Source organism: Megachile rotundata, chromosome 10 (genome assembly GCF_050947335.1).
Source record: "Megachile rotundata isolate GNS110a chromosome 10, iyMegRotu1, whole genome shotgun sequence".
Lineage (NCBI taxonomy): Eukaryota > Metazoa > Arthropoda > Insecta > Hymenoptera > Megachilidae > Megachile > Megachile rotundata.
The window spans coordinates 1982930-2007544 of record NC_134992.1 but is presented as its reverse complement, the minus strand read 5'-3'; the positions used below and the strand labels follow the sequence as shown (position 1 = coordinate 2007544).

General features: G+C 35.1%; 2 protein-coding genes across 16 annotated transcripts in view; one reads left to right on the top strand and one right to left on the bottom strand.

The window, feature by feature from the left end:
- The window catches only part of LOC105663968 (cyclic nucleotide-gated channel alpha-3-like), a 1281713-nt gene that overhangs the window by 586712 nt on the left and 670386 nt on the right, over positions 1-24615 (top strand). The gene's annotated exons all lie outside the window — the stretch shown is intronic.
- The window catches only part of LOC143265284 (uncharacterized), a 392112-nt gene that overhangs the window by 214231 nt on the left and 153266 nt on the right, over positions 1-24615 (bottom strand). The window contains exons 1-7 of one of the 12 annotated variants that reach the window (XR_013039685.1): positions 23440-23568; positions 23149-23313; positions 22866-23013; positions 22648-22766; positions 6860-6933; positions 5452-6780; positions 1947-5376 (exon numbers count right to left, since the gene is read on the bottom strand). The exons of 2 other annotated variants lie outside the window; for them this stretch is intronic. The gene's annotated coding sequence lies outside the window, so the exon portion shown is untranslated. Of the gene's footprint in view, positions 1-1946; positions 5377-5451; positions 6827-6859; positions 6934-22647; positions 22767-22865; positions 23014-23148; positions 23314-23439; positions 23569-24615 lie in introns of those variants that run through there. 9 more of the 12 variants (XR_013039681.1, XR_013039687.1, XR_013039684.1 and 6 more) reach the window with 9 other exon arrangements.

The window sequence follows — 24615 nt, the reverse complement described above, 5'->3', positions numbered from 1 at the left end:
TAACATCCTATTTACCGTCCTTGTCTCTCCTAACCAAAACCCCAGTAAGTAGACAGAGAACATTCGACTAACTTCACACCGCTCGATCTAGTGAATTTCATTACTCTTAATATAGCTGCAATTCAGAATATTATACTGCGGCATGCAGCACAAATTCCCTAGTAGGAGTTGGTAGCGCGCCGGTGGCGCTACCTAGTGTAGCGTAGGAGAGGCGAGTTAGCGCGGGAGGCAACGGAATCCTTCGTTGTTCGTCATTCGTTATAATATTCGTTGCGCATTCGTCGAAAAATTGTTTTTGTTTTATTTTCGATCATTCTTGCCACATAGAATGCTTCGTCGTCATTGACGTCAGTCGTCAAAGCAGCAATAATCATGTTTGATATCATTTTTGATAATTTCAGACATGTTTAATTTTTTCAACAACTTTGAAATCTTTACATCTTATTTTTCTTCCACCTATATGTTTACAGTAGGTATTATAAATTGTAAATGGATATTTGAGTTAGCGTGAAGCACCTACTCTGTGAACTCACTAGTTATAGCATAACAGAATATAGTTGAGATATACAATTTTGAACTCTGGTTACATCGATTATAAATGCTGCAAATATTTGAACACCTATAGTTGTATAGTATACAGTTTAAAATTTGCCTTCAAAAATTGGCAAAAACTATAATAGCATTATTTTACAACATACAGTCATAGTGTATTGGATAGTAGGATTCGTCCTGACGTTAGTTATATTTATTTTTGTTGAACACATTTTTTTACCAATTTATCGGAAGTGACTGAAAAATCATGAGGACAGAGCAGGTGCATCGAAAGAATGTTTACAAATATTTTAATCGATTAACGAATATATTTAGATGTGTTTAAATGTTTTATTACACTTCATAATAGAATAAATTTTTCAATAAATGGAAAGTTAAAACACATGTAAATCATTTTGACGAACAATGATTAATTATCATCAATTTAATTATTAGTTTAAATTATACAGGTATCATGCCCCCCACACCTAACCTTTAGTAAAATTTATATTTTAATTTGTTATACTTTATTTTTTGATATTTTCGCTCAAAATGAATACGACATTTCTATTTAACACAACAATACAAGTAAAACGGTGGACGCTGTGAGTAAAAAACTGGGGATGAGGAAATAACGGGAAATTTCAGCTGAAAGATAGATTCAAATTACTGGGAAGAACAAACTGAATATCTAAATGGGACAAAGTAATCTTTTCTGATCAAAAGAAATTAAATTTGAACGGCTCCGATGGGTATTCTTTTCGCTGCTATCATTTGAGACAAGAAGAAAGTATTTTATCCTGCTAATAATACGAAGAGAAATCTGTCATGATTTATGAGCTATGTCTGTTGAAAGTATCATCGTTTTGAAGCTAATTAAAAAATATCTAGAAATATTACAATCAATGAAAAATAAGATATTTGATATCTGTATAAGAGATAAGCGATGAAATAAAATAATTCATAATTTCTGGCCTATACGCTGAAAATTTATTTTCTAATTGAAACACTACACAACAATCATATCGATCCTACAGTTAAAATAAACAATTTAACTCGAGCTCTGAACGTTGCATAAGAAATGGGCTCGATAATTTTTGTATATAGTACAAATTCATTTCCTGTCAAATAAAACTCACATGATGTTTTATCAAATTATTAGTGGATATTCCGGCATGATAACGTTGCTGTATATTCAACGAAACTGATTAAACGCTGATATAACAAACGAGAAGTGGTTTATTCAAATTGCCCAGTAGTATCCTCTACAAATATAATCGAAGATGTTTGATAAATGCTTATTACGGATAGTGTACATAAAGAACTTATGCAAACACCATATACAGGATGACCCAGGATTTAACAGTCAAATGTTAATATACTCTATGTATTGAAATAAGAAATATACCTAGATCTTTTAAAGATGTGTTGACAAGTTATGGTAATAATACGAAATGAAGGGAACAATAGCAAGCACAAAATTAATGCTATGTCATACAGAAACAGATCAGCAATATTTACGCTAACCCTGTTCATGCAAGAAGAAATTAATACTTGATCTCAAAATGTTTACCGTTATTGGCAATACAAGATTGTTCTCGGTAGAAAATAAAATTTATTACTTTCCGAATTCGTAAATATTTTCGACATTTTGGTATAAAGTCTATGAACTTACTAATAGGACTGGGACATATCAACCTCATATCAACAATAAACATATCTCATATAAACATAATAATAGTAAATAATACTGATCTATTTCTCTATCGCATCGAATTAACCGTAAGCTTGCTACTGTTCACCTTGTTTCGTATTACTGCCAACTTCTTAATAAAGCTTTAGAATAGCCATGTTTATATAACATTTTTTTCTTACTTAGTCCGACTTGTTGAATGTAATAATTTCCTGTGGCCGTTAAAACCTAGTACATGATGTATATCGCGGTACCTAATCGTATTTTTCGAGAATTTAGAGTCAGACAACGTTAACTGGAAGAACAATTAAAAATTGTTAAACTATTCATTTTTTCATAATAATATTTTTCTAGTTGAAACGTTCGACTTTTGTAATCGTAAACCTGTTATTAACATAAAAAGTGAATTTTTGGAGTTAACGTTACCTGACGCTAAACCTTTGATTTTTAAGTATAAATAAAGATGGTCCATCTGTGTTTCAATATTTTTGCCAAAATTTTCAAATTATAATACATTTATTCAAGTGATGCAAAAAAACCGAGCTTTATTTTTTTTTAAGAAATATAATTGATGCTTGAAGTTTGTTGGGTAATGGGCTGGATTTTATTCGATGTGGGGTTTTGATTCGGGAATGGAGGACGGGAATTAACTGTTAACACTTTTTACACGGGAAACAGTCACAGTCACTTTATTTACGATTGTACTATTTAATTTTGAACGAAGAGTACAAAAGGTCACACATCGACCGGTAGACGAAAGTTCGATGGAACGCACGGAAATCTTGCCCTTGATCGGGTCACTGCGCGCGGACGCGTTGCAAATCTTGGGCGGAACTCTGCGTTAGCTCCAAATCTTAAGATTTTATCGTATATTGCAGTTTCCATTTGAATTTGAAATTAAGCTTTCTTTGACGTTTTTGTTCGTACTTTGCAGGTCCACTGCACCGTTACCCTATCCATAACTGAAATGGTCTTTAGAATAAGTGTTATTCGTTTGTCATTAATTGTGATTATTCTAATCAAAGGTTAATGCGATTTACTCAGCAAAACAAGTTGAAATAAAGTTGACTAAAGTTTTACGGAAGTCTTAGAGATGAACTACCAATACAATTTACCATAAATTTGTTCAGAAATTGTTGTGAAGCTTTGACTGTAAAGTGAATGATCAAAGGGAGACGAAAAATTGAAAACATGGGTTGGATTATTTTCTTACTTCTGTTCTATATAATTAACTTCCAATTGAAGATTTTCCTGCTTTTCACGAATTACTGTGAAATCCTATCATCTATCGTTAAAGGTTCAATAAAGTAATTCAGTTAATAATATTAACGCAATATTCAAAATGATTTACAGATATTGGAAGAAATCCAATATATATTGTTGGATTTCAACAAGTATTGAATTAATTTCTTGTTTTGCTCGTTTAGTGTGTATGAGGATTCGCTTGTGTAACGTCCCTGGTACTAGAACCTGGTATTTTACAGCACTTATGAAGCAAAGAGCGGCTTTTGCTTATTAAGCGACTCGTTTTTACTATAACTAATTCTAAAAGAATGTGGGATCGTGGTGGCGTGTGGTTAAAGAGTGAAATCTACAGGTTAATACCTTTCATTAATTAGGTTTATTCAAATAATGATGAGAAAAAGAGTTATAATTAACAATTACTTTAGTAAATATAAAAATGTATATGTGACTGAATTCTATAAGCAAATTAGAGTATAATAGACTTGTTGTTGACGCAAATCGCAGAACGGTAGCTAACTACTTCAATTACGCGGTTTTAATAATAATAATATGCGCAACGCGAGAAAATAACGCAATTTACAATGGATCTAGATCCTAACAAAACTGACAGAACAATATTTGGTTAATTACAAAACTCTAAAATTTGTATTAAACGTGGAACAGTTACTCCTTGTTTGACTCTAAACTAATTAGATTCATGGCCCTTTTCGTCAGAGCACAAATCGACACCCAAAACCTGATCGTTTAATTGGGGAGCCTGCGTTAGCTGGCTACTAGAACTACCCAACGATGCAAGAATCAATTGACCGACGTGTGACCAACAGGGTTGCAAATAAAAATAACTCGACCATAATTATTTACTGAAATTACTGAAACGCCACCCAAAAGACACGAGCTTCAGAGACCAAGCCGCTCAATGATGGGGAGCCTGCGTTAACTGGCTACTAAACCACCCAGAGCGAACTCCGAGAATCTGACGGCGAGTTAGTAACTCAGAAAAATAAGAAATATGTATGAGTGACTGGAGAGCTCTTGTTTGATGTCTTAGTTTCTTCTAGGGCTGAGCATAGCACTCTCCTTACGGAGTTTCAGATACAAGACCGTTTGAACGGGGAGCCTGCGTTAGCTGGCTACTAGAACTACCCAACGATCGAGTATCCAAATGGCTGATACCCGCTGTCCAGTCAAAACTAAGAATCTTGTAGGCTCTTACCAGTTAAAACTGCTCCAGTTCGTCGCTTCCTAAGAGGTCCGGCACGTAGTACTTCAAAGATTGTTCTGCGCTCGCAGCCTCTGCTGCACGCCCTTTTATACTCAGAAAATCATGGGTTTTTCCCGCTCAAAAAGTAGTTATTATTTTATTACGCTTTATTTAGTAGCAAATATATATTAGTTTGATTAATAAAAATACGCTTTGATTTATTATTAATTAGTTTTTTACAAGTTTTCCCGTTAAATCGTATTTTTAATCATTTTTAGATACGCAAATTATAAGTGTTTTAATAGAAGAAATAATTAATCGCAAACAATACATAAAATAATAGTTAAAAATGTAACGCAATTTATAATGAGTGAATAATTAATAATATATATAATATAAACATTTAAATAATAATTTATAATTACTTTGTTTCGAAGTATATCTTCTGTCTCTTTCTAACTAACGCGCGCGCCATCGATCGGTGATCTACTCTAAACAATGTTGCACTCGTGAGCTACCCCATCCCATTACCATGCGAATTTTTATGGCGCGGTCGGTAATTTGCGGTTGGTAATACAATAGAAAAAGATATTAGAATTAAAATGCTTCTCTGTTTATCGGCTGGATGATGTACCCGGGGACGTTACACTTGCAATAATGTGCTCTGGGCTGTTCGATTTTAATTTGGATGAAATTTTGTAATATTCTGGAACGATTAAAAATAATTAATATGTATTTTTTATGACTGTAAAAAATTAAGCTTAAAGAATGAAACAGCTACCTCTGGAGAAAGATACCGCTGAAGCTCGAATCTTACCACAAATAAAAATATTACTTTTATTGCCTATAACAATGTGGTACAGATGGTTTTTCCATACAGATTTTTTCCGTACGGGTAATATTTTTCTTAATAATAAATCAAAATTATCTGTACTTAATTTTGAATTCAGTTCTGCAAAGATATTCGTTCCACACATAGATTTGGACTTATTATACATAATTGTATACATATACATATACGCGTTTGTAGGATTGTTCTTCCTATTCTTTTTTTGTCCTGATGCTGTGGTGTAGCGGTAAAAACATTTCAATTAAGACACATTATATACAATTTAATATTTACATTTATAGTATTATGTAGTGTATTAGTTAAAATACATTATTTGATATAAAAATAAAACACGTGTTATTTTAATTAAGAGAACTCTGCCAACAATAATAAATTGGATTATTAAGGACAATATTTGCGGTTTCAAATAGTTTTTAAACTATTCCGTTCTATTTATGCGTTAGGAAAAATAAAAATAGACCTCTGACATTCATGACGGCTTATTATAAAATATGTTACAATAATAAATTGGATTATTAAGGACAATATTTGCGGTTTCAAATAGTTTTTAAACTATTCCGTTCTGTTTATGCGTTAGGAAAAATAAAAATAGACCTCTGACATTCATGACGGCTTATTATAAAATATGTTACGAACTATTTCAAAAAGGGGACTAGGTTTTACACGGTTAGTTAAATTCACAAATAAATTTGGTGTATAAGTTTGGTCAATTGTTACCAGTTTGTTAAGATTCATTGGAGACACAATTTTGTAAGGCGGATTTTCCAGTAGTTCCTGGAATTAGTTGGTAATGAACATAATATACGGAAGTATGTGTTTATTTTCTATATTGGTGTCTAACAGATATCCCAAAGGTCTCGATTGATTGCAGGTCTGCACAGTAGTCGATAGTTTTACGAAATCAAAATTTATACTCAAAAATATAAATTTGAAGTTTAGTAAAACTAACGATTACTTTGTAGACCTGTATCGTAACTACAGACCTGTAACTGCATCAGTAACATTATGAAGAGTGACTGGTATTAATAGTTGTATTATTAAATAGATTTATACATTTATTTAGCAACATGCATTAATTTTTAAATTAATAAAAAACAATTGCATTTGTAATTTTTTGTGCCATAAATAAACTCTTCTTAAAATACTTAAACCCATTTACGTTCAGTTTTTAAATGAAGCTGCATGTGAACAAATTCTACCTTATATTTTGAACTTGTTCCTTTACACAGATTTATCTTTTTTCGATTGTACTACCAGATCCTGTAATGAAACACCTTGTATGTAGAATAGGGTTATTTCTCTCGACCTAAAGATGAAAGTACTTATTAATCGATATAACCTCATAATGAAAATTTCAAATAACCTGTAGGGACAATAACTACTGCTCACGATTTCCTCTTCCAACAAGACAATCTGAAACATAACATTAAGTAATTTTGAATTGTTTAATGTCTTAAAAATATCTTAAAAATGGGTAAACTTTTAGATATTAGTCTTTAGTGTTTTTCTGCGTTATTATAGTAACAGTAATTAAAGTTTGTTCGTACTTAAATTATTCAATTATGAACTTCGAGATGCTAGTTGTTTGTGATCTGCATAACAGTGAACATATTAACGTACTAATATTACAAAGGCACATTTTGTTTACTAAAGCGAGGCTGGAAGCAAAGAGGAAAAACAGTGGCCAGTTTATATGTAGTGTTACAACTGGAATCTTATTTTCGTGAAAGCATGCTGTACACAAAAGGTTCGGGACAATCTCCTATATGAAAGATCATTTTTATTCAATTTTCAAGACAATAAAATCTCTAATCTAATTTGTTAGTTCCATTTTAACATAACGTAATATTTACAATTTTGTATCGCACGTTTAATTTTAAGAAGATTTATACCGTATGCATACAGTATGTCCCAATTTTAAACGTAAAACTTTGTATTATGTTCGTATAAACAGTTTTTTATTTTTTATTTATAGAATATACTAGTAAAATTGTATAGATAAAATTGGAATACCTTGTATCCGATATCAAATAACAAAAGAGTCTTTGTAATTTTATATTTTTCTTCTAACTTTTCAATAAAGTGTTTTAAATTCTATGTTAATATGACAGTTTTTTTTTATTCTCACGAATAGAATATATCAACAAAATCTGGCGGTAAGAAAGCGAGATACTTGGTACTGATAATGAGCTATTTGTATAATACTTTATTATTTGGAAATATTTAGACACTTTGATTTTGTAGGATCAGTTGTTTTGGAGTGTTAATTTTGAAAACAATAAGTCGGAGTTAAACAACGCTATGTTTAGATTTATTAATTTCTTCATAATAACATTTATGTAGTCGAAACGTATGACTTCTGTGATCGTAAATTTGTCATTAACACAGAAGTGAATTTTTGAGGTAGAAACATGTTGATAACTCGTCATTTTCTACAAAGAACATTTCGTACGAAAACAAAATTGCATCGCTACATATCTCGTAGCGACGCGTGTAATTTCACTTTAGAATATTGGTAAATTTGTAACATATTTTAAACGTAGTGTGCATTTTCAGATTTGTGTAAATAAAAGTAAAAGTACGCGTTTAAGCTCGAACGAAAAAACACCTAAATTGTTTGAGATATACACATAGTATTTTGTACATACGTTCTTTTATAATGTAGGCATTCCAAAGATTTTATTTATATCCAATTAATTTTAATTTTAAACACTAACTTATTTGTTTCTTATACAAATGATTAGGAATTGTACAAAGAAAAAATAATATATATACCAAGGGTTTTTTATGCTGTTAGGCTTTTCCCCCTAAATCGTATCATTCGAGCCAATAAATTATTATTATTATTTTTCAGGATCAATTTTGTCTAATTTATTTTTTATCCCCCTCTTCAATCGTATTGATATAATAATTTGAAATCTGTCTCCACAACGCAGTGGTGGGAATAACATTTTTGCTTATATCATAAAGGACACTTTTTAACCGACTTCGAAAAAGGAGGAGGTTACTCAATTCGATCAGTATATTTTTTTTTTTTTTTTTTTTTTTTTTATTATTATTATTATTTTCTATGTGTGCCCGCCGATTACGCCTAACTGGATGGACCGATCGGAACGAAACCTTTTGCATCTGGTAGGTTCTGACTCCCCATTGGTACCATTATCAAAAAATTTTTCATTTTTTAATTGCAAAGTATTGTTATTGCAAAAAAACCGGCAACTTTTGAAATAAACTTTTCTCGATTTTAGTGCGCTTTTAATATCTTATCACGGACATGATTCTGAACAATTTTGTTCATATACAAATTTCGCGGAAAGCTTTAGTTTTCGAGATATTAGCGAAAAATTGTTGAAAAGTTTTGAAATCAACTTTGGACGATTTTAATGTCCTTTTAATATGTTATCAGGGGCACGATTCTGAACAACTTTTTCCTTATCCGCAATTAAGGGGAAGCTTTAGTTTTCGAGTTATTAGCGAAAAACTATTGTTACTAATACAGTATTCACTCCGTAAATGTTACTTTTACCGGTCTCGATTGTACATTTACGGTAGAGGTCCTACATTCTTTGTAGTGTGCCGAACGTAGAAAGAGACAGCCATGCAAAAGACAAAGAGGGATAGAGTTTCGAGCGTTCGGCAAACATGAAAGACTCGTGCGTGTTGTGTCTTTTAAATTTAAAAATTAAAATTCTTTATTTTTGGTTTTTCGTCAATGGAACTTTTACCATCGTATTTGTCTCGTTTTTCTGATTAAAATGACACCAAACACGATATAATTACGATCGTAATTACTTATGTAACAAGCCATAAAAGTTTGGGATGTAACATTTACGGTAGAGGTGCGAATTCCTTGTAAAGGCTTGCTATACAAGTGTTTGGTACCATTTTAATCTTAATCAGAAAAACAAGACGAATACGATAATCAAAGCTTTATTGACGAAACCCCAAAAATAAAGAATTTTTATTTTTTAATTTAAAAGACAGAAGACGCACGAGTGTTTCACGTTTGCCGAACGCGTCAACCTTCTGCTTCTCTTTCTTTCCTATTCGCCGTCCTCTTTTATGTTAAAAACTTTAATCACTCGTTACACACACAATTGTTAACGTAATTATATCATGTTTGGTGTCATTTTAATCAGGAAATCTAGACAAATACAACAGTAAAAGTTTCATGAAAAAATAGTAAGAAATAAGAAAGTTACAATCTTTTCCTTTGCTTGCATTAGTTGTGTCTCACCGATATTCGATCCTCGTCGTTTCGACGACCGATCGTGTTTCATTCTTGACTGATTTCGAGGGGGATCCCCCAGTAGTGGGGATACAATTTTAACATTTACGGTAGAGATCTTTTTAACATTTACGGAGTGAATACTGTATATTGAATTCTACGTATGCCTCCGTGCCTCTGGTGGTGTATGAGTCAACATGCAATCGCCGATTTTATTTACCAATTTTACAACAATTAATAAAAAAAAAAAATTGAAAAACGAATATCCATGTTGTCTTTTACTTAATTATGTTCATGGCATTTACGCGGACAAAAAAAAAGCCCGGAAGAACTGTCTCACAGTATTCTATAAAATTCTCCCCATTCCACTAAAAAGCGTGAAATAAAATAATTTTAAGAAAAAAAATACACCGACTTCGAAATGCACTAAAAAGTATACAATAATTTCTATTTCATTCAATCATGCAATTACGTCACAGATATGAATGAAACCTATTTACTCGTTAGGTAGTGTATTAAATACATTTCAACCTTTTCGGAGGCGGCGCAAAATTAAAAATACCTCAGTAAACGTTGCTGCCAATAATCAGTTGATTGTGGTATGGCGTATTGGAAATTAATAAATCCTGAGAAAGAATATGATTCATTATAGATATATCTGGGACTATACGTAAATGTAACGACTGCATCTTCATTTCGTAACGTTTCTGATATAAATGAAATTGAATCGACTTCTTTCGCGTGTGGAAGCCATGGATCTAAGAACCTATAAACGGAGCCCACGACGCGGGAATTACCAAATTTGCGGCAGATCGGCTCTATCTTTATAGAATATGCGGCGATCGAGTCTTTCCGTCGCATACTCTATGAATCTAGATAGACCATAGTTCCATTCTATACGCACTAACACCTACTTCGCGGCGTGCTGTCGAGTTATATGTATAGAAAAAAAAATAGCTATACAAGCTTTGCCTATGTTTGGCTGTCCAAAGGTTGACATGTTCAAGAAAATCTTTTAATTTTGCGCCGCCTCCGAAAAGGTTGAAATGTATTTAATACACTACCTAACGAGTAAATAGGTTTCATTCATATCTGTGACGTAATTGTATGATTGAATGAAATAGAAATTATTTTATACTTTTTAGTGCATTTCGAAGTCGGTGTATTTTTTTTCTTAAAATTATTTTATGCGTATGTAGAATGATTAGTGTACCTCGAAATACGGGTCAACGAGGACCCTTTTGTCTATCAAATCCTGTCCGGACCGGTCTTAGCATAAACATGTGCTTGCCATAAATCAGTTAACGGCTATACCTTCTTTTTTGAACAGTTTCAACAAAGGAAGGCATAGATTTTCTTAAATGTCATCCTCTAACATGCAAGGGTGTACGGGCGATTTTTATATATCAAATAGACAGTCGATCGTTAAATCTTGTGCAGGTCGGACCGAGAGTCAAGAAGTTCCGCGTAGTATAACGTAAAATAACCATTGCAAGATGGTTCTTAAGATCAATCATAATATTATTCTAGCGAGATCCTGCACTCTTCTAACAAACAACTCCTCGCGTGAGTAACCATTGTAGGGTGGTATCAGAGCAATCACAACACTATTCGAGTGGGATCCTACACTCCTCGAATAGGCCAATGTAGGGTTGTTCCGTCGCTAACGGAACATGAGGTGAGGATTCCCAAAGGGAGTTTATGACAGGGCCTCTACGAACAGCTGTTTTTGAGTTTGAATATTTTAGATTACCAGCAATAGTCGTTTACCTTTTTTCAAACAATAGATTCCAAATTTTTAGTTTCGTTTTGTTCTCAACAGCTCAGGTCATGTCATAAACTCGGTACTTCCCGAAGGGTAATTTCGCGAGTAACCGACGTAGCGGTCTTCCTGGCCTTCGAGGGCCTACCTGGAGGGAAAAACCCCGGTGTCGCAGGACTTTGGGTCTTCTCACGTACACGCGCGCCTGCACCCCACCCTCTCTTAGCGACCTGGCTAAGGCCGAAAATTTAAATATTGACAACATTGGCCGCGAACACCCGCGAGCCTAAACGGTAAGAAGAATCTTACAAATTTCTCCGAGGAAAAAATCCGCGTTGGTGAACGCGCGCCGGTAACGATCATCGCCAAGTTGCCATCGTAACAAGGGTGGTGTAGAACACATATCTTAACACTATTCGAGTGGGATCCTACAATCCTCGAATAGATTATCATGAACAGTCCTACGCAATGTAGATTACAACATGAATCGTAACAACATTGAACGAGACGTGCTCCTTAAATCAATTAACGATCATACTCAACAACATACGCAACGTATACATAATCGTTCACACTTTCACCGTTCAATCACGAACAAATATATATTACAAGGGGTTCTTTTATGCCTCAAGGCTTTTTCCCCTAAATCGAATCATTCGAGCTAATAAATTATCATGATTTTTCAGGCTCAATTCTGTCTAATTTTTTATTAACCCTCCTCCTCAATCAAATTCATAGATTCTTTTGAAACACGAAATTTCTCCATGTTGGAAAGATTTCGACGATACAATCATTTTGAATGATTCGGTAACAGAGTAGTAAAAATTGTATTATCATTTATATTGGCAAATATAGGAAATAGGTGGCGAAATAAAATAATAAGCAGAAATAGTTTGTAAAAAGAAAGTTTAATACTGGATCTAGAAACACGGAAAAGCACGTCTTTTCTCTTCAAGGATAACGTTCAGAATGAAGAAGGTCGTTGAGGAAAAATTCGTTACAAGTAGACCCTATGGGTCCTACAGTCGAAATAAACAGTTAAAGAACACAGCTGCATCCTCTTGACTCGAACCTTCAACGTTAGAGAAAGTTTTATGACCCGACAATTTTTGCAGAAGAAAACACTTAGTTTGTGTTAAATAAATTCAACACTAAAAATGAGCGAAAATAAGATAAGTTTGCATAGGCAGGTAAGTAAAAAGAATGTTAAATGCAAAAAAAAAAGAATTTGATTCGACTGTTCCCCATACCTTCTTTACATTTCTGCGATCCAGATACCAGGAGTAGTTCCAAGACACCAAACACAAAATGGCGCCGATCGAAATTTTCTTCTGTGAGTTTGATTACACTGTACAACAAATTTTGACTTTTTTTGGATTTCGTAACGGCTACTATGAAATTCTTATAGATTTTTGCGAGCTGAATACGAATCTGAAATCCGTTTTTCTCTAGGACGTACAGTTTTGGAGAAAATTAATTTTAAGGAAAATTGCAAATTTTCAACTTTGGAAATTTTTTGTGCTTTTACCGTAGCAGCTATTCAGTGGCTTTTTACACGAGAAGAATCTGTGAATTATCCTGAATAAAACTATATAAATTGTTATTACATTGTAAATATTTAAATACGTTTAAATGATGATCAAAGTAAGAAAGACACCAAAAACGCACCAATTTTTTCTGATATTTTTCAATTTATTTAAAAAACTATGGGTCTAGGCGAAAATCTAACCATCCCACATGACAGAGCAGACATTTCTGCAGAAGAAGGCATCAAGCGAAGGCATCAAAATCACCTTTGCTTTCTTTTTATAAAAAAAATAGTTCAGCAAAACACGCACCGCTGTCAGTGATACTCAATGTTGGCGCGGCGCGGGAGTCGGCCCTACCTATTGTCTTGGAGTAACGAAATAATTATTTCGCGACTCCCGCGCCACGATTTGGACGATGCTTTGCATCTGGTGAGGGTCCGAGACGTTCAGTCCGGTCCTAAGAGCAAAGCCGCCAGGTATTCGCAATTGTATAGGCCGGAGTGGGGGAAGGGCTACGTGATAGCGCGGGGCTCGGGCCGCTACGGCTTATCTATTGCGAGCATTCTTTCGATGACCGCCCTTTCGCTCGGTTCATTCGTTCGCTCCTCGATACAAATCGTTACTTCGCCATAAATTATTGCTAATAAATAAAGATACGCTTTGAGTTGCCTTTAAATATTATATTCGATACTGATTTGCAATTTTGTTTTGTATATGTATTGTAAATTATTCAATTTGTTTTTGCCAATAAATATTAATTAATCAATTCCTTGAGTTCGTTATTCGTTTTGTTATTTATATCCCTAATAACACGTATTCTTTTTTTTTTACAAAAATATTTGGGGTGTAAACAACTCCTAAATTACCGCGCACGTTTGGCATTACTTTAAGTGTCCTTCAAGCTTTAAATGGAAATATATTCAATAATAATGCTTGTCATTAAATTGTACAAGCCAAGTAGGGCCTTGACGCTTTTGAATATAACACATTCTTAAATAAAATTCTTATGGGTTCCTTCACATCATGGTACACTGGGAAATGAACTGGTGCACGTTGCAGCAAAGGAGGCAGCCAATAGTATACAAAAACTAGATATCCATATTTCTCATGGGATTGCCCACTTTACAGAAAATCAAGGTACATTTGACTTAAAAAACTGAAGGATGAACTGCTTCATATAAATTAGAGCCATTCATCATGGGACCGAACATAAAAGCAATAAAAATAGTTAGTAAATTTTTAATCGAAATTAATTTATTTATATAAAACATTGTGGATACGTTTAACACATGCTCATTAGGGTGACCCTTAGCTATAGAGCTCGATTTTTTTTTTCGAATTTTTCATCGTCTCAGCCCCCAAAATTTTGACACTTGATGAAAAAATGATAATGTCAAAGTTTCAGCATGATTGGATAACAGGAACCCGTGCCGCAATTGAGTTGAAGTTTTGAAACTTGTACAATTTCAGGTTATCGTCGAATATGTTAGTGACCTTTTATTGTAAAAGTATCAGTGAATATTTTATAATGAAATTATAATTTTTTACACGTGTAATACTAGCATTTACATACAATTAAAACACATACATATTTATATATTTACATACAATACATTTACACACGAATGTAACGTAGCTTTTAAGTTACCAGAGAATGTGACGGTTGGGAGCTGTATATAATTTGTACAAAAGTTGATAAATTTTCCAATAATCTCGATTGTATTAGCACTTATAAACGAATTTTTTTTAAATACTTATAAGCAAAATATTTTTTAATGGAATTTCAGTTATGTCTTATAAATTAGCCTATTATTAAATTGTACGTAGCGTTTAATATACAGGGTGTTCGGCTACTGGTGGGCATAATTTTAGGGGGTGGTAGCTGGAGTGATTGTGAACAACTTTTTCCTTTACCAAAATGCTGGTTAAAGCTTAGTTTTTGAATTATTAATGAAAAACACTGACCAATGAGAACGCGTATAGACCGGTCGCGCGACAGCTTCGAATATGACGGCCGATCGTCGTCGTGAACAAATGTATCGATACTGTCGGTATAACGTCGGTATAACGTCGGTATAATAGAAAGCTGTTAGATGAAAGTTACATTGAATAATAAATAAAAAAATCTGGATTATTGTTGAATTATCATTCATTCATGAACAAGAAATAACAAAATTAGTCTCTACTCACGTAATCAAAGTAAATCGAATTTATTCAATACGTTTATTCGTTATCGCAAAGAAATAATAGCTAAAATATGGAAAATTATTTTCGTTAGATATTGTAATGATGAAAAAGAACAAATTCTCATTTTTAAAAAATTGAATAACTTTTCTATTCAACAAATAAAAATGTGAATTCAGTAATTAATAAATTTAAATGTAGCTCACCCATTAAACCGCAAATAATCACAATAAAAATGCGTCTCTGGCACCGGTCCGATCCACCGGTCCTTACTGTTAATATAAATCAATCACCATACAGAAACTCTCAAAAAACTCTCAAGAAACTTCATTGTCACCTATCACTTTCATCTTTCATTATGAGTTTTCATTATCACTTTTCTTTCTCATTTTTCACTAATTTGCACTAATTTTCACTGTCAGTCCGACACGTAAATAGGACGAATGAAAACACGTGAACGAAAATTCATAAATGATTTTGTTAAGGTTAAGGTGGAATGCAAAGACGTGATGAGAACGATCCGAACAGTAGCGTGGACTTTATTAGAATAGTTATAAAAAGTGAATAACGCAACTTCCTCCTCGGTGTTACGCGAAGTCAGTTGCCACAAGCATGCAACTGCATATAAACAAAAGAGATAGAGGCTTGCCAATATTCAATATAAACTAACACTCCCTCTCAAGCCTCTGAACGCCATACTTTAACGTTTACATCTTCTTTACATTTGCGCTTTCTTAAGCCTAAATTTCTAATACATAACGTATGAGTCGAATTCGGGAGACCCTTCGTCAGCACGTCAGCTGGCATTTGCTTCGAAGGCATGTAGTTTAAGTTTACGAGGTTTTTCTCGACAGCTTCTCGCACGAAGTGGTGTTTTACATCTATGTGCTTAGTCCTAGAATGAAAAACGGGGTTTTTAGCTAACTCTTGAGATCCCTGGTTGTCGTTGAAAATGGTTATTGGACTTATATCCGATCCCGTTGTTTCACTCATGAAGCGCTGAACATGTATTGCTTCCTTCACGCAATCGGCGAGAGCCATGTACTCCGATTCAGTCGACGACAAAGCGACAGTTTGTTGCTTTCTTGATTCCCAGCTCGTAGCTGCATTTGCAAGAATGAAGGCGTAGCCGGTGTACGATTTTCTATCCTTTATACAACCGGCCCATTCGGCATCCACACATCCGTATAATGGGTGATTGCTGCGCGTATACATTAGACCGTGATCCAACGTTCCTTTCAAATAACGCAGAATCCTCTTCGCAGCGATCCAGTGCTCCTTTCCGAATTTGTTATTAAACTGGCTCAGGGAGTTCACAGCGTACGAGATGTCTGGCCTTGTGCAGACTGAAAGATACATAAGGCACCCTATTAGTTCGCGAAAAGGACAATCTGCCTCAGTTAGAGGTTCGTTCGGTTCGTCCAGCTTCCTGGATACGTCCACTGGGGTCGAGACTGGGTTGCAGTCTTCCATGCTGAATTTACGCAAGATGCTTCTTGCATACCCCTCTTGACAAATGAACATCCCCTCCTCGTCTTGGGTAAATTCTAGGCCAAGACAGCAACTAATTTTGCCTAAATCTCTCAACGCAAACCTCCGCCTCAAGTTTTCCTTAACTTCTTTGATCCAATTCAATTCGTTGGAGGCTATTATTAAGTCGTCTACATAGGTTGCGATGAGTAGTAACTTATCGTCGCGTTTCGCGGTGTAAACGCTTGTGTCGCCGCTGAGAGGCTGCAATCCCAATTCCTGCAGGTCCTGGCGAAGTTTAATGTGCCACTGTCGACCAGCCTGCTTAAGACCGTACAACGCTTTCTTCAGTCTGCATACCTTATTTCCGGACTGTAGTCTCTTCAGCATCTCTCTAGCCGCGTCTCGAAGTGCCAAGTCTCCGCACTCTTGAATTATCTCGGGCAGCAATCTTGCTAACAAATCGGGAACGTCCATGTATATTTCCTCGTCGATACTGCCGTTCAGATATGCGGTTGTAACGTCCAGTTGATGCACTTCCATTCCGTATTGTACCGCTAGAGCAGACACCATCCTTATGGAATTCATTCTCGCGACGGGTGCGAAAGTCTCGCGAAAATCTACTCCGGGCTTCTGGCTGAAGCCTCTGGCCACCAGGCGAGCCTTTCGTCTTTCAATGCAACCATCAGGTTTGAATTTATTTCGTAGGACAATTCTACAGCTGATTGTGCTCTTCGCCTGAGGTCGGTCGACCACGTCCCACGTTTCATTTTTAACGTGACTGAGGAATTCGTCTTTTATCGCTTCTCGCCACTTCGAAGCATCGGGTCCCTCAAGAGCTGCATTAATTGGCGTCTCAGCAATACACGCTTCCGGCCGTTTCCGCGATTTCCGACGTAAAATACAATCCGTCTTTTCTTTTCGCGGACATTACAAGGTTATTTTTGCTATCTCGAATCACAGCGCCCTCACTATTAAATAATACGCTATACCCTTTATCGGCAATTTTACTTACAGAAAGCAAATTCGTTCTCAATTCGGGCACATAAAGAACGTCCTTTAAATTTACATTTGTTCCGCCATCTTTGCTTTGAAGGGTTATCCGCAGCTCTCCCGCTCCGTCTATCGACGTGGTCGCGTTGCTCGCCAAGTTCAGTCGTCGCTGCCGCGTCTCCGTCCATCTGTCAAATTTTTCGGGATCACCGCACACGTGAGATGTCGAACCGCTGTCAAGACACCATATGTTTGCGCTCGTAGCGCAATTAGCGCTTGCGGCGCTCGCCCGCTCCTCGCACAAAAAAAATGAAACTTCTTCCGCTTTACCGGCAGTTTGTTCGGTCGGTAATCGTTTCGCGCGACACTGGGATGCTTTGTGTCCAGCCCTTCGACATTTATAACAAATGAACTTCGGTTTTCTTTGTTTGTCTTCAATCACTGTCTCCCTCTGTTTTGGAGACTCCTTACTAGGTGGGTGATGTTTCCGAACAAACATGGCTTCCTGCGATTTCTCTTTCCATGTCGCTCTCCTCGCGTCGAACTCCTCGAGTATTTTTATTTTCAGCGCTTCCGGCTCAGGGAGATCGTCCCTCGACTCGATTGCACACCTAAAATTTTCATAACTAGACGGCAAGCTGTACAATAACATGATCGCTAGGAGATCCCTATTTACGTCTACCTCCATTTCCTGCAATTTATCGACCGTATCGAAAAATTGCCGAATGTGTTCGCGCATATCGTCGCCTTCCGCCATTTTGTAAAGCATGAGACGCTTTAACAGCGTGGCTTTTCTCGCGGGTCCTTGTGATTGATAAATTTCATGTAATTTTAGCCAAACCTCGCGAGATGTTGTGCAACTCTTCACTTGCTTCAATTCCGTTGGACTGATAGCCAAAATGAGCTCCGAATGCGCCTTTCTGTCTGAGGCGTCCCACGTTGCCGCCGCTGCTGCCGAGACGTTGTCTCCTTCCGCGACCTCGGGTTTTCTTCTCGTACCTTCCACGTACTCCCACAGGTCATTTTTGATTAGCACGGCACGCACTTGTAACTTCCAAGTGTCGAAATTGTCCTTTGATAATAGCTCGATTCTCGTCCATCCCTGACCACTCATCTTGTCTTCGTTTCGAAACTATGCCGGTTAGTGCACACTCGCGTAAACTCGAAATATTCACACAGAACTATTTCACGAATCTTAACGCGTAATATTTTATTCGAAACCGCGCTCTGGGCCCATAACCTGTTAAGGTTAAGGTGGAATGCAAAGACGTGATGAGAACGATCCGAACAGTAGCGTGGACTTTATTAGAATAGTTATAAAAAGTGAATAACGCAACTTCCTCCTCGGTGTTACGCGAAGTCAGTTGCCACAAGCATGCAACTGCATATAAACAAAAGAGATAGAGGCTTGCCAATATTCAATATAAACTAACAGATTTAAACTATAGTATCTTGAAAGCAAGAAAACGGAATTCTCGATTAAAAACAACGATACATTTTATTTCGACACGTTTCTTTCGACAATAAACGATGACTGTCGATCGACGCCGCAGTCGTTCAACAGATCATCGTTGCATGGCAACCGTTAGCGACGTATGCCTCGCGATCGAGAACAAAACCGCGATCCGTAGCCAGTCTAACAATGTCTTCTTATAAAATATAATATAATTTCGATTCCTCAATTCAGATATCTTATAATTAGAATAGTGTATCGTTAAACATACATATCTATGAATAATCGTTCACGCGTTTTCATTCGGTCCGTTTACCGGTCGTGCTTATGTTGTGCAATTATTATTAGAAAAAGACAGTGAAATAAATTGAGAGTTCATTGACCCTGCCAGGACATCAGCTGTTGATGCTCTGATCGGTGGATCTACCCGGTGACACAAATATTTTTTATCGAAGCTAGTTTTTCCATGAATCAATGAGTAAGTGTTATTTAAGTTACTTCTGTATTTTTAAAATTAAACGTACGCAGCAATAGATTTATTTCACTTCAATGAAGTACTGCATTAGATATTCTATTCCAGTTCGATCTCATTTCATAGGCAAGGTACTCATTCGTTTTGAAACGTGAATTTATTCGTTTGCTTCATTAGTATAGTTGACAAAATTAATTTTCGTGAATTTATTCTTTTCCCTTTTTGAAGGCATAAAATAAATACAATATACTTCGTGTGGTTGTTGTAAACAACAACTAATTGGTTTATTTCTCATTCACGAATTACGAAGAATTTAATATTATTCTTAACATGTTAATTCATTATTCGATTTAACTTTTGCCTAATAGCTTCCTGTTATACCGACGTTATACCGACGTTATACCGACAGTATCGATACATTTGTTCACGACGACGATCGGCCGTCATATTCGAAGCTGTCGCTCACGCTGTCGCGCGACTGGTCTATACGCGCTCTCATTGGTCAGTGTTTTTCATTAATAATTCAAAAATTAAGCTTTAACCAGCATTTTGGTAAAGGAAAAAGTTGTTCAGAATCACTCCAGCTACCACCCCCTAAAATTATGCCCACCAGTAGCCGAACACCCTGTATATTCTGTGTTAATATAGATTTGCTTACGTTAGGATAAAAGCTTTTCTAATTCTCAATTACTTGTAAAATGTATTGTTTTTCTTCTTCATTTTTGGTCAACAGATTATTGTATTTAGATATAAGTTTAACATCACGTTCAGCGGTATCGTTTACCACTCTTAAATTTCTTGCAATTTCCAAACCTTTTTGATATGAAATATCATTTTTCCACAAGGAAAGGTCTTTTTCTAAGAAATCTGTAGGTATATTGTACCTGTTAAGCCATTTTTTGGATTCAGTAGAAATGAAGCGATCAATATTCATATTTACATAATTTTGTACTGAATGTTCCGTATTATCATTTTTTAGAGCCTTAATCATTTTCTTTTTTGTGTTCAATGGTATTATTTGATCGAAAAAGAATAATGCCACGTTCTCAGATACAAGGTATCATAAATGGTTAGGAAATTTGCGTATTCCTATTCTAGCAAGGAATTTTAGATTTTGTAATGGTGCTCTTACGGGAATTGATGCATTAATCCAGACTTGAATGTATAAATTAGCTAAAAGAATACATATATCACTTATCCCTATGATTTCGTTACTATCCAATAAAAATTCTTGTCGGCATAAATCAATTTTTAGCACGTAAATTGCTTTAGCCATCCACCTAGCATTATAAAACGCTCCAAGAACATGAAAAGTATTTCCTCGTGGAAGAGATTCATCAAGAAAAATTATCATCAACTCCAAAAGTTCTTTGTAATTATCTCTCGGCTGCTTTTGTCGTAAATGGTACAAGCAAAAATTTATTTTTTCTTCTACATCCTGGAGCTTTCCATAAACATAAGAATCTTGTATACCTGTTTTAAAATTTGATAAATTAATTCTTACCTGATCAAGGGATCAGGTAAAACTCGGTAATATTCACCACTGCCGGGAATCTTTTTGTATATCTATCATGCAGAACACCTACTATACATTTTTTTAATACCGAAATATTTGTTTCATTTTATATAACATCTGTAATGGCTGACTGAATAGGAGATTAGTTTTCGTATTCGAGATGACCGCTTCAGCAACTACAGAATGAGATTCATACTAACATTTGCGGTAACATTCAGTAATTTTTAGTATATTTTTGAAAATCATATACCAACACTAAAATTATATATATAAAAAATTATATTTTCATTATAAAATATTCACTGATACTTTTAAAATAAAAGGCCACTAACATATTCGACGCTAACCTGAAATCGTGCAAATTTTCAAAACTTCAACTCGATTGCGGCACGGGTTCCTGTTATCCAATCATGCTGAAACTTTGACATTATCATTTTTTCATCAAGTGTCAAAATTTTAGGGGGTGAGACCAAAAAAAAATCTGAAGTCGAAAAATAAGGGCCACCCTAATGCTCATTTTGGGTCCAAGCCAAAGACTGTATGTTAGTATTTGTAAGGAAATAGTTGTACTAGTATTAATTTGTAAGGAAATAGTTATAAGTCCTGAAAAGTACAAATTTTTGTATGTTGTAGTGTTGCAATACGATAAGTCTATTTTGCCAGTTTGGTTCATCTGTTAAACAAAGTGTTAATTTATTTCATGTACATGTACGTGTAAAAAAAAGAATATTAAAAAATTTCTATTTTCGAAATTTTGTTTAATTCCCAGCATCATTGTCAGAATAGTCGATCGTCAATAAGGTAAGAAATAACAAAAATGGTAAAAAATTTGTTTGGAGTTTTCAAAAATTGTTTTCACAAGTGATTTGTTTCTTAGAAAGGAGTTTATTTGCAAACTTTGACGTGATTTAGTGCATGAGGGTTTTCTGCAGAACAGCCCAAATAAAATGCAGATTACATCTATGATCTTATGTAATTTCCTGTTCTGTACGCTGAATAATCGATCATGCAAAAATCAGTGCCTTGCTTTGCCATCAACGAATACTCCATGCTTTAACGTACAAATTCCTGGAATCCAGAGTTATGCATTAAGCAAATATATTGGTCTTCGTTCCAAGAAATAGACTTTAGTGTAAAAGAAAGTGTTGCAAAATAAATAAAACTTTTACTTAAACAAGGATCGTAGTTCTTAGCTTGCTATGACTTTCTAAATATTATATTTCGAAGATCTTTAAAGAACGATATCGATTATCAGATCACACCACGTGGAGGTGGCTAAAACAGTGACTCACCCAATCTCTAAATCCCTACCACGCTCCAAATACAATAATCTCATTTATCGGAAAGATAAATGAGTTCTTACTCTATTTAGCCAATAAATTCGCATATACAAGGTCCTTACGTTCTTTATTTTAATACAGCAAAGAACTTGCACTGCACACAAGCACGCTGCACAACTTGAAATTTAATATGCTAGCATTCTAAGATTACACCCGTGTTATTTAAAACGGTATACTAACCAAAGGGAAGAAGGGAAGAAAGTTAGAAGAACTTTTTGCAGAAAGGGGGATCAGCATTTTCCACCAAGTGAACCTCGCCCTCCTGGAGCAAAGAGTAGTTGAATCGTGCCTAACGTGAACTATGAGACAGAAATGAAGCAAGAATACTGGCAAGAACCAGTGATACATCCGCGAAGGGCATCCAATTTCTCTCTGCCTCCGTTGTAGAGAAGTCTTACCGTAGAGAGGATCCCCATGCGGTGAGGTGTTTCCTATTTCTCCCTGCTTCCGTTGTAGAGAAGTCTAATCGTAGAAAGGATACTGTCTCGTAAAAATGTATCCCAGGCGCTAAACCACCATTTTCAGCTCACAACTGACCCGTGTTCACTGCATTATCCAACCCCCAATGACCCATTTAGGTTCGTAACAGTTAACAAAAAATAACTGGGTATACTACAATTTAACGCGTAAAAAGTTCACCAATTGTGAAGACGAGTGCAAGATAGAATAAGAGGCACTTACAAACTTTTGCCGGAGCACTTTAGCATATAACCTTTTCTCTCTTCGGTGCATAACCTCATAAGTATCACTCGCGAAATTTTACGGTAACTCGAATATTCTTGGCTTACATATCAATTACAAAAACTTTCAATTCTGGTATCAATCTCCGCAAACAGACAGCAGTCACTTTTATAAAAATAATAAAATAATTTTAAGAAAAAAAATACACCGACTTCAAAATGCACTAAAAATATGCTCATTCATATCTGTGACGTAATTGTATGATTGAATGAAATAGAAATTATTTTATACTTTTTAGTGCATTTCGAAGTCGGCGTATTTTTTTTCTTAAAATTATGTTATTTCACGCTTTTTATTGGCCGACAAGACGTGTTTGTAGAAACAGTAGATAATCGGCGACTGCATGTTGACTCATACACCACCAGAGACACGGAGGCATACGTAGAATTCAATATATTAGTCACAATAGTTTTTCGCTAATAACTCAAAAACTAAAGCTTCCCCTTAATTGCGGATAAGGAAAAAGTTGTTCAGAATCGTGCCCCTGATAACATATTAAAAGGACATGAAAATCGTCCAAAGTTGATTTCAAAACTTTTCAACAATTTTTCGCTAATATCTCGAAAACTAAACCTTTCCGCGAAATTTGTATAGGAACAAAATTGTTCAGAATCATGTCCGTGATAAGATATTAAAAGCACACTAAAATCGAGAAAAGTTTATTTCAAAAGTTGCCGGTTGTTTTGCAATAACAATACTTTGCAATTAACAAATGAAAAATTTTTTGATAATGGTACCAATGGGGAGTCAGAACCTACCAGATGCAAAATGTTTCGTTCCGGTCGGTCCACCCAGCTAAGTGTAATCGGCGAACATACATAGAAAAAAAAATATATACTGATCGAATTGAGTAACCTCCTTCTTTTTCGAAGTCGGTTAAAAAGAAATATACTGATCGAATTGAGTAACCTCCTCCTTTTTCGAAGTCGGTTAAAAATGAACGCTATCTATTTACTTCGATCAAGACCGATATCAAAATCTTATAGAACAAATCACAAAAATACTCTTGTAAAAAAGAAAATTTTTTACTTTCGTAAGAATAAATAAAATTCACGAATCGAAATTAAAAATTATTCAATTAATTAAGAATTAAAAAATATATGACCATTTAAATCACTTCACTTCACTGTACAGGGTGTTCGGCTACTGGTGGGCATAATTTCAGGGGATAGTAGCTAAGGTGCTATTGAACAACATTTTCCCTTACCAAAATGTTAACTGACGCTTAGTTTTTGAATTATTAACAAGAAACACTAACCAAGTATAACAAGGGACATCACCAACGTGTCACACGCGGATTTTAATGAAATTTATATATGTTGTTGCTTTTTAAAAGTCATTTGACACGTATTTTTTTATATCTGCAGACATCCATGTTGAGGGGGTGAAAATAGCCCTCAAAGTTGG